General features: G+C 39.0%; 1 pseudogene; it reads right to left on the reverse strand.

The window, feature by feature from the left end:
• Positions 1-493: 493 nt before the first annotated feature.
• On the reverse strand, positions 494-1269 carry LOC112617058 (annotated as a pseudogene).
• Positions 1270-7618: the final 6349 nt, after the last annotated feature.

Below are 7618 nucleotides of genomic sequence, written 5' to 3' on the forward strand. Positions count from 1 at the left end.
ATGAAAATTATAAATCAATAACAAAGGAAAATCCAGGAAATCCACAAATAACTTGAAAATTAAATAGCACATTTCTAAGCAGCCAATGGGTCAAAGTAGTTACAAGAGAAATTAGAAAATAGTTTGATATGCATGAAAATCAAAAAAGCAGCTTCTCAAAACTTATGGAATTTAGCTAAAGCAATGCTTTTGGGAAATTTATAACACATATTAAATGTCTACATTAAAAATAAGAATTTGAAATCAATAACATAAACTTTCACTGGAATTATAAGACACTGGAAAAAGGAAAGCAAATGTAACTTAAAGCAAACTGAAGAAAGAGAATAATCAAGATTAGGCAAAACCAGGGACATCTTTAGTTATATCTAAAACACCTGACACTTCCTTTGCTGCAAAGTAAAGATTAGTCCTGGAATCCATTTAAAGAATGTAGGCTCTTTGCCCATGTCTCTAGTGCTACCACTCCCACAAAAAATGTTAGCGCCCTTATTCACCAAATAGTTAATGGATTGTCTGCTTTAGATGATATACTATGCTGAGTTTTGATTTTAATCATCAGAGAATTAACATCTAATTGGGTAGTCAATCTGCAAACACTGGCAACATTGTGGACACCCTCCAGGAAGTGAGAATGCAGTTTCCTCTGTGATGTCAAGGACTTTAAGGGTTGTAGATGCTGCTGTTGTCAAACACCTTCTTGATATCAGTCCAAAGGAGAAGAAGTGGGCAGTGTTCAGCATGTTCTGCAGTGTGGCTTTACTGGCTTCCACTTTGTCTCCAGTCCTAATCAGCTGTACATCACTGAGGATTTCAATAGTGACCCTGGAGATTTTAGTGGTGATGCCTAAAACCTGGAAGAAAAATGACTTCTTGGGCCCCAGACTAGTGTTCTGGGCTGGCACAGTGACTTCACGTGGGGCAATGGCACCAGCGCAGACATGAACTGGCACCTATTGGCCAGCAGTATGTCCCTAATCTCAGTGAAGTCCTCCTTGGTCAATACAAAGCCCACATTCCCTCAGATATGAGGCAACAGTTTCTCCAGAGCTGAGTTGTTTTCTGGATGGCCTCAGATGGCCTTGTGTGTTATAGTGTTCTTGTCCATCAGCTCCACAGACTTCCCTCAGAAGTACATGCCAACCTGTATCTGCTTGGAACCCACATTGTCACTTCCACAATGAGGCATTTTGGATAATCATCTAAAAGTTGGATGCTCTTAAGGAAGTGGTTGGACTTCCAGGTTGTCTTGTCTTGCCTAGATATCATGGAGGTGTATCAGGGATTGCCATGCAGGGTTTAAAGACAATATCACTTTCATCAGGACACCTGGCAAGAGGCTTGTTGGTCACATTTTAGCAAATCTAATACATAAATTTACTTCTTACTTTTTATGGTATAATAGGCATCACTGTGAATTAATCTGTCATTATTTACCTAATTATGAACTGTTTCAGCTTCCTTGACTCCATTTCTACATTTTAGCCACACTGTATAAAATCATGCCTGAGGAGTTCTTTTATTTTTAGATATAAAGATAAGTATAAGATACCAAGTCATGTTTAAGATATTTGGGGGTAAATATATAAACAAAAACATCAACATATATTATCTTTCTTCTTTATTTCTTGAAAATGTGTGGTACATGTGAAGATGTGGAAAGTGATGAGTGACAAGACAAACATAACAATAGGTGACCTATATAAATGATTATCTTTATATTCTTCTGTACTTTTGTGCTCCAGGCATCCTCTAATGTCCAGAATCTCTAATGTCTTTACAAATAAATGAATACTATTTTCTCCAATTTTTTGTAGATATATAATTGAGATAACATGAAGTAGGGGAACATGGTTGAAGCTAGACAGTAAGGCTTTGGGATAATTCAGAAGAGACCACACATACTGAACTGAATTTATTTGAGCCTGTTCTAACCTTTGGATCTTATCCCTCCCAGAAGAGATAAAGAAATCCATCCACCAGTGCACACCGAAAACACTGAGTCTACTATCCAATAAACTGTTGTGTTAGGCATTATTTCCTGCTTACAGTATACACAGCTAGAGCATTCAATTCAGATATAGTGAGCAGTGGCCAGACATTTCATGACTCTCAAAAGTTTTTTCTTGTGGAATAATTTAAATGTTAAAATAACTTTAAATATTTTGCTTTTACTTGTTATGCATTCAGTGTTTAATTCAGAACTGTTGTCTATTATCTTTTCATGCCTTTATATCTCATATAAACCTCACAATAAACTTCTTGGTGATTTAAAATACTATGTAAATAAAAAGCTTTTCAGAAGGCCTTATTAGAAGCTGAATTGGGTATTTGAAGGAAGGTTTCCCCTCCTGAAGCCGAAGATGTCTATTTAACTGTTGTGGTACCTAAGCCAAGCATATTGACTGATTTACTGTCAATCTAGTACTTGCCTAGAAGCCATTTCAGTTTAAGAGCATGTGGTTTGGCAGGTAGCATTGCTTGCAATAATGTAATAAAACAGAAAAAAAAAAAAATCCATACCTGGCTGTGAAAGAAAAGAGTCTATTTTGCCAGAGGCAGGTGAAATGGGTCTGTGTGATTTAGTGGTGGGTCAGAGCATAGACGTATAAAAGAATCCACCATTACTTGTATTTCTCAAAATGATCACATTCTTTAGAGTTCCTAAATCCTGTGCACTGTTTAGTAGTAGGGAGTAGGGGGAAGGTTACTAATTTTATTTGTCTTCTGAGGCCATTGGTTTATGATGGTGCTATTACATGGTTGCTCTGGTCAAAGTTCTTTTGGTGCAACAATCAGAATGTCATGTAAGCTTGCTCAACTCTCATAAAATCAGAGGCCGGGGAAGAGGTGGAGGTAGGCTTCAGATAAGGTAGAACTGGGATAGACAGGCTACTTCCTATCTCTAGGGAGGCCAGCCTTCCTCTTCACTGCTCCTTCCAGCAAATCAACTCCACTCTTCTCTTTTAACACACTGGCTTCCTCTGGTTGCCCAGAATCTCAAATCACTGCATTTCTACTTTGTCCTTTTCTTATTATAGCCTTTATGCAACATGTTTCACTGCTAAGGAACTGAGTTTCTCAAGGTCCCTTTTTCAAATTCCCCAAGAATAGAATCCATTTGGATCAATTCATGTAAGTCTTTTTTTTTTTTCTTTCTTTCTTTCTTTTTTTTTTTTTTTTTGAGATGGATTCTTGCTCTGTCACTGAGGCTGGAGTGCAGTGGCACAGTCTTGGCTCACTGCAAACTCCACCACCTGGGATCAAGCAATTCTCCTGCCTCAGTCTCCTGAGTAGCTGGAATTACAGATGCGCACCACCATGCCTGGTTAATTTTTGTATTTTTAGTAGAGATGGGGTTTTGTTATGTTGGCCAGGCTGGTCTTGAGCTTCTGACCTCAGGTGATCTGCTGGCCTCAGTCTCCCAAAGTGCTGGGATTACAGGCATGAGACATCATGACTGACTGAATTCATCTAAGTTTTGATCAAAATTTTTGCATAAATCGGACAAGAGAGAGAAATAAAGGGCATCCAGTAGGCCAGGTGTGGTGGCTCATGCCTGTCAGCACTTTGGGAAGCCAAGGTCAGCGGATCACTTGAGGTCAGGAGTTTGAGACCAGCCTGACCAATACGGTGAAACTCCATGCCTGCATTTGGGCATGGTGGCGCATGCCTATAATCCCAGCTACTTGGGAGGCTAAGGCAGGTGAATTGCTCGAACCCAGTAGGCAGAGGTTGCAGTGAGCCGAGATCACGCCATTAATGGCACACGAGCCTGGGTAACAAGAGCAAAACTCTGTCTCAAAAAATAAAAAATAAAAAAAAATAGAGAAAAAGAAGTAAACAAAGAAATAAAGGGCATCCAAATTGGTAAAGAGGAAGTCAAACTGTCACTGTTTGCTGACGATATGATAATTTACCTTGAAAATGCTAAAGACTCCTCCAGAAAGCTCTTAAAATTGATAAAAGAATTCAGCAAAGTTTCTAGATACAAGATTAATGTACACAAATCAGATCAGTAGCTCTTCTATACACCAACAGCAACCAAAGGGAGAATCAAATCAAGAACTCAATGCCTGTTACAATAGCTGCAAAAAAAGTAAAATACTTAGGAATATACCTAACCTAGGAGTTGGAAGTCCTCTACAAGGAAAACTACAACTCACTGCTGAAAGAAATCATAGACAACACAAACAAATGGAAACACATCCCATGTTCATGGATGGGTAGAATCAATATTGTGAAAATGACCATACTGCCAAAAGCAATCTACAAATTCCATGCAATCCCCATCAAAATACTACCATCATTCTTTACAGAATTAGATAAAGCAATTCTAAAATTCATATGGAACCAAAAAAGAGCCACATAGCCAAAGCAAGACTAAGCAAAAAGAACAAATCTGAAGGCATCACGCTAACTGATTTCAAACTATACTATAAGGCCATAGTCACCAAAACAGCATGGTAGTGGTATAAAAGTAGGCACATAGACTGATGGAACAGAATAGAGAACCAGAAATAAACCTGGTACTTACAACCAACTGATCTTGGACAAAGCAAAAGAAAACATAAAGTGGGGGAAGGACACCCTTTTCAACAAATGGTGCTGGGATCATTGGCTAGCCACATGTAGGAGAATGAAACTGGATACTTATCTCTCACCTTACACAAAAATCAAGATGGATTAAGGACTTAAACCTAAGACCTGAAACTATAAAAATTCCAGAAGATTACACCAGAAAAACTCTTTTAGATGTTGGCTTAGGCAAGGATTTCATGACTAAGAACCCAAAAACAAATGCAATCAAAACAAAGATAAACACCTGGGACCTAATTAAACAAAAGAGCTTTTGCACAGCAAGAGGAACAGTCAGCAGGGTAAACAGACAACCCACAGAGTGGGAGAAAATCTTCACAATGTATACATTCGACAAAGGACTAATATCCAGAATCTACAACAAACTCAAACAAATCTGTAAGAAAAAAAATAAACAATCCCATCAAAAAGTGGGCTAAGAACATGAATAGATAATTCTCAAAAGAAGATATACAAATGTCCAACAAATGTATGAAAAAATGCTTAAAATCACTAATGATTAGGGAAATGCAAAGTAAAAACACAATGTGATACCACCCTACTCCTGTAAGAATGGCCGTAATCAAAAAATAAAAAAGAGAGATGTTGGTGTGGATGCAGTGACCAGGGAACACTTCTACACTGCTGGTGGGAATGTAAACTAGCACAGCCATTATAGAAATCAGTGAGGAGATTCCTTGAAGAACTAAAAGAACTACCATTTGATCCAGCAATCCCACTACTGGGTATCTAGCCAGAGGAAAAGAAGTCATAACTCAAAAAAGATACTTGCACGAACATGTTTATAGCAGCACAATTCACAATTGCAAAATTGTGGAACCAAGCCAAATGCACATCAGTCAACAAGTGGATAAAGAAACTGTGATATCTATATATCTATATATATATGATGGAATACTACTCAGCCATAAAAAGGAATGAATTAACAGCATTTGCAGTGACCTGGATGAGTTTGGAGACTATTAATCTAAGTGAAGTAACTCAGGAATGGAAAACCAAACATCATATGTTCTCACTGATATGTGGGAGCTAAGCTATGAGGACATAAAGGTATAAGAATGATACAATGGACTTTGGGGACTTGGGAGGAAGGATAGGAGCAGGGTGAGGGATAAAGGACTACAAGTATGGTGCAGTGTATACTGCTCAGGTGATGGGTGCACCAGGATCTCACAAATCACCACTAAAGAACTTATTCATGTAACCAAATACCTGTACCCTAATAACTTATGGAAAAACAAAAAATATGTTTTTGCACCAGATGATATCATAGGTCCCTTGCCAGCCGATAAATTTGTGCCTCAAACGTGATATGTCAGGTCCCTTGTCATGTGGTCTACCATGCATTCAGCATGGACTATGGACAGGAAAGGCAACAAGTAGTAGGCATGTCTAATATAATAGTAGCTTCTAATTTTATTAAAGGTGGCTATGCCTTCTTTTATTAAAAAGTGTTGACTGCCTGCTATATGCTACTATGCTGAGTTCTCCATGCTAACTTCTGGAAATACAACTGTCCACAAGATGGAAAATCTCTGTTCTTCACTGATCTGGCCTGGCCACTTCATCCTTAGGTTCCTTCAAGCATATTTATTCAGTGTGTCCTTTATTTAGACTGTATACTCCCACGTCTGAGTCTTCATAATATTCCATATCCTAAAGACCCCTGCTTATAGTAATGCATGAAGCCCTACCATATTTATTATTCCAAAAGCTGTGTAAAGTCTATTCTTTCACAAAGTGTTTTTACTCCATCCTGTATCAAAACACTTGCAATTTCTTACCAGTCCTTCACTTTCTATTTGGGTATTTATCACCTTAAAATGTTCTTCCTTTTGTCTTTATCCTCTTTCCCTATCTCAGCTTACAGAATGCCCTGAGCCAATTAGAAGACTGTGTTGTTGAAAGAGTTGAAGACACAGTATTCTATATAAATATACATTTGGCTTATATTATTCCCTGTAAGTCAGACTTGAAGAAGGTTTAAATTTATTTATTATTATTATTATTACTTGAGATGGAGTCTCGCTCTGTCCCCCAGACTGGAGCGCAGTGGCGCGATCTCGGCTCACTGCAAGCTCCATCTCCCGGGTTCACTCCACCTCCTGCTTCAGCCTCCTGAGTAGCTGGGACTACAGGCGCCCGCCACCACGCCCAGCTAATTTTTTTTGTATTTTTTAGTAGAGACGGGATTTCACCACATTAGCCAGGATGGTCTCAATCTCTCGACCTCGTGATCCTCCTGTTTCAGCCTCCCAGAGTGCTGGGATTACAGCTGTGAGCCACAGATGCCCAGCCGGATTTAACTTTATTATACACAAATTTGCTTTTCCAGTACAGAGACTGTGCAAAGGCATTTCCTGTAGCAAAAGAAATTGGCTAAATAAACGTGATTCTCTGGTGATTCATTGAGCTGGTAAAAATTCAGGTACACTATTGTTTCTTTCTATAGGTACTTTAGCAAACCAAGTGAATAGCCCACTAGAGAAAAGTTGTCACTTTCACTGATTCATCAACACTTTTCCCAGCAATCACAGTACCTGCACCATCTGTGTTTAGTACTTTACAAAAAAAAAAAAAAAAAAAAAGGCTCTTTGCAACTGCCATACAAATCAGGGGCACTAACAAGGTCACACAGAAGGGAATTTCAGGACTCCAGTAAGATGTTCTACTGCATGGCAGTAAGCAATAACAGCATTCTACACAAGTTCTCCAGTATCCCAGGCTGCTCTGCCCCAGCCTAGAGCTGCTTTGGGTCCACTGGGAAATGTGTATTATGCCTGGGTTAATTTGCTGATTAATCTCTAGTCAGTGGTTTGTGCTTTCCCCAGATGGCCAATTAAAATTTACAACTGGCAGAACAGTGTCCTGTTGGCAGGCTGCTGAGGGGCTAAACCTAGAGGCAGTGACAGAAGGCATGGGCCGAGTTTTGCCTTGTTTTCCCCTCCCCTTTTCTTTATTTCTCTCTCTTGCTCTTTTTTAAGCTGCTGGATTTATTCAGAGGAAAGTGTAAGCCGGG

Source organism: Theropithecus gelada, unplaced genomic scaffold (genome assembly GCF_003255815.1).
Source record: "Theropithecus gelada isolate Dixy unplaced genomic scaffold, Tgel_1.0 HiC_scaffold_15875, whole genome shotgun sequence".
NCBI classification, from domain to species: Eukaryota; Metazoa; Chordata; class Mammalia; order Primates; family Cercopithecidae; genus Theropithecus; species Theropithecus gelada.